Below are 12,304 nucleotides of genomic sequence, written 5' to 3'. Positions count from 1 at the left end.
CTGCATACTGCTTCTGCTGGTTCTGAGCTCTTGCAATATTGTCTTTGAGGGTAGCAACTATATCCTTACTCTCCTGTAATAATTCACCTGCACTGGGTACTCGGCTGTCGCTCAACAACAAATCCAAGAAACTAGGTGCTTCATAACCGTAAAGTGCCATGAAGGGTGTCATCTGTATAGTCATATGATATGTAGTATTGTAACAATACTCGCAGAGATATATCCATCTGACCCAAGCTCGCTACTGAGCTGCCACATAATTCCTTAAATACCCTTCCACCCATTTGTTCACAATTTCTGTCTGAGCATCGGTTTGTGGGTGATAGCTAGTGCTGGGTGTAAGCTCCGTGCCACATAACCGGAATACCTCCTGCCAAAAGTGACTCATGAAATGGCTATCCCTATCACTCACAATGTTCTGAGGCAAGCCGTGCAATCTGAAAACCTCCCGAAAGAAAACCTCTGCCACCTGAGCTGCTGAATGTGTAGTGGTGATAGGAAAGAAATGAGCATATTTCGTTAATCTATCTACCACCACATAAATACAATCTCGTCCTTGTACCTTGGGCAAACCTGTGATAAAGTCCATGGAGATGCATTCCCACTTCCTGTCGGCAATCGGAAGTGGCTGTAGGAGCCCTGCCGGATAGTTGTGTTCTTGTTTGTTTTGCTGGCAAACAAGACACTCTCGAACATACTGCAAAACATCAACTTTCAGCCCCTTCCAAGTGAACCGCTCTCGAACTGACTTGTAAGTCTTGAAGTACCCGAGATGGCCTGCTGTCGGTGAGTCGTGAAGTGCTCTCATAATCAGTTGCTTAACCTTCGATCCTGGGACCAGGTAAATCCTGTTCTTGTAAATGATCAAATCATCCACAAGTGTGTATCTGGTATCAATCACTGTTCCCTCTACTATATCGGAGGCCCATGTATCCCTGGCATACTCTGCTATAATCAAGTGTCGCCAATCCTCTGATATCTGAACCATAAGAGTGAGGTGTGGCCTTTGAGATAGAGCATCTGCAACAACATTCTGAGTTCCCTTGACATATGAGATGTCAAAATCATATGCCTGCAACTTACTTACCCACTTTTGTTGGCGATCATTCAGGTCCTACTGTCCCAAGAAATGCCTCAGACTGTTATGATCAGTTTTAATACAAAACTTGCTACCCACAAGATATTGTCTGAATTTGGCCAAAGCATGCATGATGGCCAACATCTCCTTATCATATATACTGAATGAATGCTCAAGGCCTCTGAGCTTCCTGCTCTCATAAGCTATGGGGTGCTTATTCTGCATAAGTACAGCACCTACTCCCTCTCCAGATGCATCACATTGAAGCTCAAATGGCTTCGTGAAATTAGGTAATGCTAGAACTGGGCACGTAGTCATTATCTCCTTAAATCTCATAAAACAGTCCTGTGCCTTCTAAGTCCACACAAATTCCCCTTTTTTCAGTAAATCTGTCATGGGAGCTGCATGTCGTGAGTAGCCACTGACAAACCTACGATAAAAACCACATAAACCAAGGAACCCCCTCAACTGTGTAAGGTTCTCTGGTGGAGGCCAATCAACAATAGCGCGAATCTTTTCAGGATCCATCCGCACTCCCTCTGCACTAATGATGTGTCCTAAATATAACAGCTCGGTCATCCCTAAGTCACATTTGGACTCCTTTGCATACAAGGACTCCTTCTGTAGAATGCTCAACACTGTCTCCAAATGCTCTAGATGCTCCTGCCATGATCGGCTATAGATCAAAATGTCATCAAAAAACACCAGCACGAATTTCCTCAACTGATGGTGGAAAACTCTGTTCATAGTGGACTAGAAAGTGGCAGGTACATTGGTCAGACCGAAAGGCATGACTACAAACTCAAAGTGCCCACAATGACATCTGAAAGTAGTTTTCTCAATATCCTATTCACGGACTCTGATCTGGTGATATCCTGATCTCAAATCAATTTTTGTGAAATAACAGGCCCCATGCAATTCATCTATCAACTCATCAATGCGAGGAATAGGATACCTATTCTTAATGGTTCTCTTATTTAATGCCCTGTAATCAATACACATCCGAAGCGTTCCATCCTTCTTTTTTACCAAAACAACAGAAGATGCAAAAGGTGACTTACTAGGTCGGATGTGCCCCATAGCTAGCAACTCCTCAATGGTCCTTTCAATCTCATCCTTAAGTCGCTTTGGATGTCGATATGGTGTGATCATGATAGGTTTAGCACCTTCCTCCAGTTCAATAATATGCTCAATACCTCTGTCCGGTGGCCTGCCTGGTGGAATCTCACTGAATACCTTTTCGTACTTAATCCTCAACTTCTGAATATTAGGATGATATTTCGCCTTATGTTGCTCCTCCTGTGTAGGTATCAAAGTACAAACTGCTACCCACTCTATATCATTATGCCTAGTTAATCTCTCCAGCCGCCTAAATGAGATAGTCCTGATGTCTCCATTACGGATAGCCTTTAGCACATGAATCCTACCATTCATTTTGAATTGTATCTCCATATCCTCTAATCTTAGGGTAACCACCTTCAATGAATGTAGCCACTGCATCCCAAGTACTATGTCCATGTCACCCATGTTGACCATATGATAATCCGCCTTAAACTCATAGTTGTTCAAGCGCAAAGGTAAGTCTCGCACCATCCTGTCACAACAAAGAGTGTATCCATCAGCTACCTTGACTCTTAGTCCTTCGAACTCCTCAGTAATGAGTCCACGCTTCTCTACAAATCGTGCATCAATGAAATTATGCGTGGCACCTGTGTCCAACAATGTAATAACCTTCTGTCCAGCCAAGACTCCCCGAAGTCTGAAAGATCCCTCTCTCTGGATACTAGATAGTCGTGCTTCCTGTAAATGTAGCTCTGTTTCCTGCCTTTGCCCTGCACTGTCTATCTCCTGCTCTCCCTCTGCTTCATCAGGATCCTCATCATGATGTTCTGAACCATCTGAATCTGAGCCTTCGTAATAAGCCCACATTGCCCGATTGGCCTTCCCTTTTGGCCTCATAGGACAGTCATGGCCGTACTCATACGGGCCTTTGCAATAGAAGCATAGCTTCTTCCTACGCAAGTCATTAAGTGTCTCCTTGTCCAGCCTCTTACTTTCTTCCTTAGGTAACTGTGCCTCTCTATGAAAGGGTTTCCTGTCCTTATCTTTTCCTGAAGGGAAACTCTTTGCCTAAAATTTATTTTTAGAAGCTGAAGAGGAATCCATGTCACGAGCTTTCTTAATGGCTTCCTGCAAAGTGGGAGGGTTGAGAGCTTTAATCCACCCTCTCAATGGATCAACTAACCCATCCATAAATAAAACCAATAGCCTTCGTTCAGATACATCTGTTACTAACACTGCAAGTTTCTGAAACTCTGAAATGTATGTTTCCAATGAGCCCCACTGTTTAAGCTGGGCTAATTCCTTGAAATGGAGTTCTGGATCTTTCTTATCAAAATGTTCAATCAGTCTCTTCGTAAACTCCACATATGAGGTAATGTGTGCATGACCCATAGTGATCATACCATGATGCCACCATTCGTGTGCTAACCCATCCAGGTGAATTGCTACATACTTAATAGCTTCTTCCTCAGACATAGGATTCAATTGAAAGTATGTGTCAAGCTTTTGAACCCAAGCTCTTTCTGTAGACTTCCCCGAGCCATCATAATATGGTAACTGTAGTTTTCCTACTTTCTTTCGTAGCTCATAGTTCTGAGTCCTGTCTTGTCCACGGGGCATATGCTTCATCCGCACATCCATATACTCTCTAAAGGTGATTGCAGCTGTAAAATTTGGTCCTCCTGCTTCCCAATCTCTCCTCAGCTGATCCTGTATGTCAGTGATCTGGGGTTCTGGTACCGGCTGCTCTGGAGCTCTAGGAAGGAACGTAGGAATCATAGGCCTCGAACTTACTGTCCGAGCTTGCTGGGGGGCATGACCAAAATTGTTCCCAATTTGTTCACCTCCATTATGTCTCTCATCCTGATTATTCCCATTCTGATTGTGACCATTCTGATTATTTCCTCCACCTATGTTAGCGTTCAACCCCATTTGTCGAGCCATCATCTGCATCATAAGCTCCATTCTCTGATTCTGTTCTTGTGCTCTTTGTTCAGCTAATTGCTGTCCCTATGCCAGGGTGTCTAATAACTGTAAAAATCTTTCCTCTTGCGGATCTGGACTGGCATTCCTGCCTCTATCCATATTGTAGTCGTAGTCTTGATCAAAAAATACCTCCCCTGTGTCTGTATGACTGGATTCTATGTCCACCTGGATAGATGAGCTAGACTGTTCGCTCTGCAAGTCAGAAATCCTATCTTGTCTTGCTTTGGTATTGCGGAAATTATAAGGCCTTTGTCACATGCTCTAATTTTAGTGTTTTGAAATTTCGTCAAACACTTTCCCTCCTATCCAGCTGTTCTAAATTCCCTATAAGACCTCCACAGGATGGTAGGACTTATAGCTCTGATACCAAGTTAGTAACCGTTGCACCAAAAGCCCAGACTGTTAGTAAACGACACCTCCCCGCGTTAAGGGGGCAACCCCAGGATAGCCTCGCTGGCGAGGACCTCGGACACGTGGTAGTGACAAACCGCACGGACAGACCTACGTCACCTTCCGTTAGGGGCCCACTCTGGGGACATCACAGCCCACCACGCTCTGCGGGTCTCGACCTCGAGACCTCCGGCTCTGATACCACTGTAATGACCCTCTCTATAAAGGCCAAAGAACCCCTCAAACTGAACTTAGGAATTTTGTCAAACACTTGGCGTGTAACAGTAACAATATTCAGAATATGGTAATTTCAGATTTGATACTTTCAGAATATAATCACAGAATTACAATATATATAAAGCCATTGAACTATATTTCAATTACAATGCAATAAATTCTAAAATTATTTTATTACCAATTCTGGACTGATTATTACAATGACTGTATGACAACAAATTTACCCAAAAATTGACATATATTTCAGAATGCAAGAACCTGGTTTGAAGAACTATGGAAGAACACCACGTTTTGCTGCAGATCGTTGATGAAGACCTCGAACCGCACCCCCAAACTGTCCTTAATTTGCTGCTGCTGCCCAAACTAGCAGGGTCGTACCTGTACAGCTACTAAAATAAAATAATATTAGGGTTTTGGGACCCCCAAATGCAAGGAAAATGGGCACCTAGGGTTAGGTAGTAACCCTGTAAAACCATAAAAAATAACTCCAAGGGGTTGAGGAGATATGAGCAATTATGTGGTTCCGAACCCTGCTTTGCCAATTCTGAAAATGCACTTATTCTGTCTTCAAACTCTTGTCAAATGCTTCTCCAATGATAGAGCAAATCTGAAATCCTTATTCCAACCAAAAACAAACCCTAACAACGAATTCTCAATAAGCTCCAATGAGATGGTTGAATACCAACTCCAATTATGCAACAATTCAGGTGATATTTCACACCCTCAAAGTCGCCAATCCAAGGGAGTGATTCATTCCCAAAGATCGAATAATTTGCAGATCCAAAGTCCACAAATGTCTTCACAATGAAGAAGTAGAAGAGTTCTCCAATCCAAGCATGTCCAAATGAGAGGCCCAACCCTCTATTTATTCACTTTTCTAAGAAGTTGCTAGAACTTCTAGAAACATCCTTTATAATTTCTCATTATAATGCACTTTTTTATAATAAAGTAATTTTATAAAATAAAAAGTGCAACTCAAATTAAAATTATAACATGTGGGCCCCAATATCACATAATGATAAAATATAACCTCTTAACACTTCTTCAAGAGCAAGATATGACTATCTGATCTGCAGAATTGACTCTCTTTCCACACCATTTGCCTACGAGAGTCTGGAATAGGCAAATCCATGATCAATGCCATGTCGAACTAAAGAGGGGACATTACATGGGGAGGACGTCATAATTGCGACGGCAGCTAACTGCATTGCGATGGGATCCGTGCCAAAATAGAATGGTTAAATTGGGACAGACTGGCTTCAAAATTGCGACGTCAGAGGATAGATGTCATAATTTGTGACTAAAAACAACAACGTCTATTGCCATTGCAGTGGCGACACATTGCCATTGTAATTGCGTCACTTAGCCATTGCAAATCGATGCCAAATGTATTAGTGGGAGCAGCCACCTGGCGATGAGGTTGTAGGTGAAGAGAACAAAGTATATAGATTGAAGAGAGCTCTTTATGGGCTCAAGCAAGCTCCAAGGGCATGGTACAGTAGGATTGACTCGTATTTGATGAGCAATGGCTTTAGAAAAAGAAATGGTGAGCCCACTCTTTACATCAAGGCAGTAGATGGTAATGTATTGATTGTTGTCTTGTATGTAGATGATTTAATTTTTACTAGTAATGACAAGACTCTAATTGGTAAGTTCAAAGAGGTCATGAAAAGTGAATTTGAAATGACAGACCTAGGTCTCTTGAAGTAATTTCTAGGCATAGAAGTAAAACAAATGCATGACGGCATCTTCATCTCTCAAGAAAAATATGTAGGACGGATCTTGGAGAGATTTAAAATGCAGAATAGTAAGGCAGTCCCAACACCAATAGTAATAGGTCTGAAGTTGAGCAAGGAAGACTCTAGCAAGAGAGTGGATCCAACATTATACAAGATTATGGTTGGAAGTTTAATGTACTTGACTGCAACTCGGCCAAACCTAATGCATGCAGTAAGTCTAATTTCCAAATTTATGGAAACACCAAAGGATTCCCATTGGCAAGCAGGAAAAAGGATCCTAAGGTATGTGAAAGGTACCAAGGGATTTGGAATTTTATATACTGCATCAAATGAACTCAAGTTGGTGGGATACATAGATAGTGATTAGGCTGGAAGTATAGATGATAAGAATAGCACTTTCGGATACATGTTTCATATGGGATCGGGTGCAATTTCATGGGCATCTAAGAAGCAACCTATTGTTTCTCAATCTACAACAGAGGTTGAATATATAGCAGCAAATGCCGCAGCATGTCAAGCTATTTGGATAAGAAGGATTTTGAATAATTTGAATGAAAGGCAAAAGGATGGAACCACAATTTATTGTGACAACATCTCATCAATTGCATTGTCCAAGAATCCAGTCTTCCATGGGAGAAGCAAACATATTGAGATCAGATGTCACTTCATCAGAGAGTTGGTGGAGAATGGGGATATCAAAATGAAATTTTGTAAGTCTGAGCAGCAGCTAGCAGACATATTTACAAAGCCATTAGGCATTGGATCTTTTGTACACCTAAGGGAGTGTCTTGGTGTAATTGATTTGGATCAGAATTGATCCTTGTTTTTTTGGCTCAAGACAAAGGGGGAGTGTTGGAAAATTAAATGCAGTGGACATTTGTCCCTAGAGCCAAATGCTCACCCACCACCTTTGATGCCCAAAACAGATAGAAACATAAATACAGTGGGTGAGATTTTGAAATTAGAAATGAGGAGGAAAATGGAATGTGACAAAAAGGGAATGTTTCTACATTCATTTTAATTCAGTCAAATTTATTTAGACATTCAATTCAAAAGAATAGAGAAAAGGAAGAAGAAGAAAGTGGTCAATAGATCCACTTGTTGCAGAGATAGAAGGAAGTATGTTTAGTATCTCCAATTGCACATGACTTCCCCTATTCACTTTGTGAGTTTTTTGTTGTTTGGTTTTGTCCTGTTGAAGTAGTGATTGCTCCAAGCACCTTTGTATGCAGCCATTAGAGTTGCAGGTTTAAAGTTTTTGAAGTACTAAAGTTGTTTGAAGTTTTACTAGTTTAGGGTGATTTTAGGGTTTTTTGGTTGAAGCCGAATGCTCTCAGATTTTGTAATAGTTTATATCAAAGATTGAATAGAAGGCAAGCAAGCATACTTGAATCCATTTCTCTTCCCTTGTTTATTGCATTTGACAATTTTGTTTGGAAGTTTCAAGTATTGGCTCTCTGGTTTTAATGGTGAAAGCATTCACGTTGGAATTTCCTAAGTTATAATTTTTCAGTTGAACAGAACACTCAGCATCCTTTTTCTCAGTTGGAGCCGAGCTCACTCAGCATCTATTATTGCCGAGAATTTACTTTGTGTGCCAAGCTTCTTGTCACTTGGCACCTATTGCCTATCACTCAGCACCATCAAGTGCCAAGAAATCTATGACTCGACACCTTCAAGTGTCGAGCAAAATTGGCACTCAGTACCTTCATGTGCTGAGCAATTTTTTAGTGCCGAGAAAAGATTTTTAGGTTTAGGGTTGTGAGTTTTAAATTTAAATTTATATTTCTTACAAGTTCATTTGATGAATTATTATGTCCAGAGGTGTAACTATACAATAGTTCAATAGTCTGTATCTGTATCGTAAAAACAAAAAGAATAAGATTAATAGAAGTATGCTTTCTTTTTTATAAAATCTTTTTTATAACATAAAAGTATGCTTGGATTACAGGTGATAGGAATAACTATAGAACCCTTACAAGTTGAAGAATTGGGTAGTGAAGTTTTATCATTGCATCACATGTACAATCTCATTGTTGGAGATCTTGGAAATGCTGCTCTAGAAATCAGTTGGAGAGAATTCCTTCCTCTTGTAAATTGGTGGCTTCCCAATAGAAAACTACATAAAATGTTAAACAATGTGACAAGGAGGTCAGCACTTGTGAGGGTTCTCATTACCCAAGAAAGGGAACTCCTATCTTCAGGAAAGATACGGCTACATAATAGTGTACATGAATGGTTCATAAGCTATTTTTTAGTTTTTTATATACGTAATTTGACTTGTTGTGAAAAATATTTCTTATTTATCATTAGAAAATGACTTGACTTGTTGTGAAAATATCTCTTATTTATCATTAGAAAAAATAAAAATTATGATCAGTTTTATATCTTTTGACTGTTTTACTGATTTATTAATGAGTGAAGGAAACAAAAGGATATTTGGACATGCTTCTCAAGGAAGGAAAAATTCTAAGTGAGAGGCAGCTAGAAACTGCAATATGGGAGCCTGTAATTGAAAGCACTACTACGAGTCATGTGGCTATGGTCTGGGCATTCTTCAACCTCGTGAAACATCCTCATGCTCAAGTAACTTTTGTAGTAAAAAAAACTTTTTTAAGTAGACATGAATTTTTATACTTTGTTCTTGAAAATAATTATACATATTTTTCAAAATTGACATTTCAGATTACATTCAATAATATATCATCAAGAAGAATGCTAAACATCATTGTTTCCCATTTTTTACCAGTGATGTTTTTCTATTTCAATACAATTTTTCTAAGCAGGAAAGACTTTACAAGGAGATAGAACAAGTATGTGGAAAGAAGGAAGTAGAAGAAGAGGATTTGGGCAAACTACCATATTTGAAAGCAATATTTTATGAGATGGTAGGTAGGCATTCTCCTTTGCATCTTGTGCCACTACATATTGTTCATGAAGACGTGGAGATTGATGGCTACCACATTCCAGCAGGATGGGAGCTATAATCTTAAAATTTATCAAAAATATAAATTAATGGGCATTGAATCATCTTGGAATTTATAGAAAATACAAATTAATGTATATTGAATAAAAGTATTAATTATTCATGTTTGAAGATTTTGTTGGGTACAATTTATTTTATTAATATTTTCTATCAAAGTTTTTAATCTATCATTAGAGTAAGAGCGGCTTAAATATCACACACTAAGCTTCACTCTAAGACTAAAAGTGCTAAATAGTCAGAGTTGACTTAATTTTCTCCTTGGTGTGTGATGTTTAAGGGTGGCCGAATAAGAAGTACAAAGATGAAAAAATTTGAATGGTAACATTGAAACAAATAAATCCTATATAGCAAAATCTAGAAGTTCTTACATATTAATCATTATAGACTATAGAAATCTAATATCTCAGAGTATTAATCATTACTATTAATGAAATAATGAATATTATTGTATTAATTATTTATTAAATTTATATTAATTTATTGAAACTATCATAAGTTTACAATGAAGTTAAAATTATGCATGTTTAAAATTAAAGATTAAATTAATACATGTTGAGCAAAACTATCAATTAAACTTCTAATCATAAATAAATATGATATATTAAATTGATATTTTCTTTAAACTTTTTGTTAGTTTTGTGAAACTACAAATAAAAGTAGTACTTAATTAATAAATTAAATTAAAGAAATAAATTACATTTTTGTATTGTAATGAAGAAAGTATTTTTTAAGATAAATGAATAGTCAAATAAAAGATAATTAAATAAATGGTGAAAAATAATGGATAGATAATTTAAGTAACATTTATAGTTCTCAAATCTAAGGATGTGTGTAAAATGTGCAATTTATAATTCTAATTTTCAATATTATTAAAGCTCTCTTACAATTTATTATAATTCATTATTACTATTATAAGCTTGGTATCTTTTTTCAAAATGTTTTTATTTATGTAAATTATTTACTAACTTCGTATTATTATTTATTAATCAAATATTAATTAATATATGAGAAGCAAATAATTATGAAGGAGAATGGAAAAATTCTGAGGAGTGGAAGTCAGAGAGACAACTAAAGTTTCTAGTAGAAGAGGATATTTACAGGACCATAGATTGTCTGTAGGATGGGCACAAGCAGTGACAATGGCATCCTTGGTTATTGGGAGGATTGTTCAAAACTTTGAATTGAAAATGTCCATAGAACATGATGAAGACTATGAAACAATAATAAACACAGGGACTCATAAATTATGCCCCCTATTTTCAATTTTCACACCAAGAAAGGTCTAATACATGCCTCCATGTTCTAGTGTTTGATAAATATATTACATCATCTTTAATGATGCTTGATGTTTTTACTATATGTATTAAAAAAATTAATTACATTTGAACTTTGCTACCTACTGTATGCAAAGCATCATTTGTATCTATTTTAAAATCAGTCTCAAATTTATTTATGGAGAAAATGGTGTTTTCATACCTAACATTAGAAATAGAAAGATGGTAAATAATATTAAAATAAACTCTCTTAAGTGGAGTAAGACTCTTAAATTGTGTCATTTGTATCTTGTGTCAAAATCTAAACTAAATAAACTTATTTAAATAGTGTCTTCATGTTGGTGTTAATGTTTGTTTGAACTAATACTATATTTTGGGTTAAGAGTGTTGTCTTTTTTGTTTAATGGGGATATAAGCTTGTTCATACCATATGTTATATGGGTTTAATTTTGTGTTCTTTTTAATTATCTAGTTTGGTGACTCTAAGGTGCAATTACAAAACCATTTTTGGTGTATCATAGAGTAAAATTATACTCATCATAAAACTATAAGCATATTGTTTTATGGAAATGCCTTCAATTGTTTCATTACCTTCATATCTATTATTGATTGTATTTATATTAGTGTTGGGTTGGAACCACTTTAATAAGTTTTCAATACTTTTGACTAAAAATTGTGCTATCATATATTATTAATCATATGAATTTAAAAATCATAAGATTAGATTATGAGGGTAGGCTCCCAAGATCAAGGTGTTCAATTAAAGAAAATACAATGACCTGAAATGAAAGAGAAATAATATTCTACGAATGGATGTAAATATGCATGAAAAGAAATTGAGATTATAATCAAATCTTTTATTTATATATTTAAAGGTGACACAAGAGATAGCTCATTAGAGTATATATGCCTTAATCTTAAACTTTATATACTAAAATTGAATATTCTAAGTACATTTAAGTGATAAGGTGTGAATAGAATCTAAATGGGAAACTACTTAGATGATAATCCCCTTTCATACCGACAAAATAAACAAATGTATGTATAAAGGGAGAGAATTTTTTTTTTTTAAATTATTCTATCAACCAATGTGACTATACATAGGAAGAATTTGAGATTATTTAAAGAAAATTCATGTATTTATAGGCAAAGGTGAGACAGTGGATAACATTAGATTAAGCTACAAGTTTTAATTTTATGACTTGATATATAATAAGTAAACATGGTTAAGTAAATGACGTAATAAGGTGTGAGTAGAGTATGAATAGAAAACTAGTTTGGTAATATTCTATCTTCATACCAATAATATAAACAAATCTACATATAAAGATATGGAAATAAACATATAGAGAAAATAAGTGAAACAAATAATATGTAATCATGAATACATTTTGCACTAAAAACTGGTTGATTATAAGATTTGAATGTCACACAACTGTACTAATTTTATTTTTATTTTTTAAATTACAAATTAATTCCAAAAAAAATACATTGCATATATAATAGATAACACTAAAATACATTATATGCTAAATGACAACACGTTATATAC

General features: G+C 36.5%; 1 pseudogene; it reads left to right on the top strand.

Moving 5' to 3' along the window:
• Positions 1–10,764, top strand: part of LOC149551043 (ent-kaurene oxidase, chloroplastic-like) — a 51,620-nt pseudogene extending 40,856 nt beyond the window's left edge.
• The last annotated feature ends 1,540 nt before the right edge of the window (positions 10,765–12,304 follow it).

The sequence above is a fragment of the Cupressus sempervirens genome, chromosome 6, assembly GCF_028749045.1.
Source record: "Cupressus sempervirens isolate cs-2001-9-10 chromosome 6, ASM2874904v1, whole genome shotgun sequence".
Lineage (NCBI taxonomy): Eukaryota > Viridiplantae > Streptophyta > Pinopsida > Cupressales > Cupressaceae > Cupressus > Cupressus sempervirens.
Note: the sequence above shows the minus strand (reverse complement) of the source record. Positions and strands in the feature narration are given on the sequence as shown.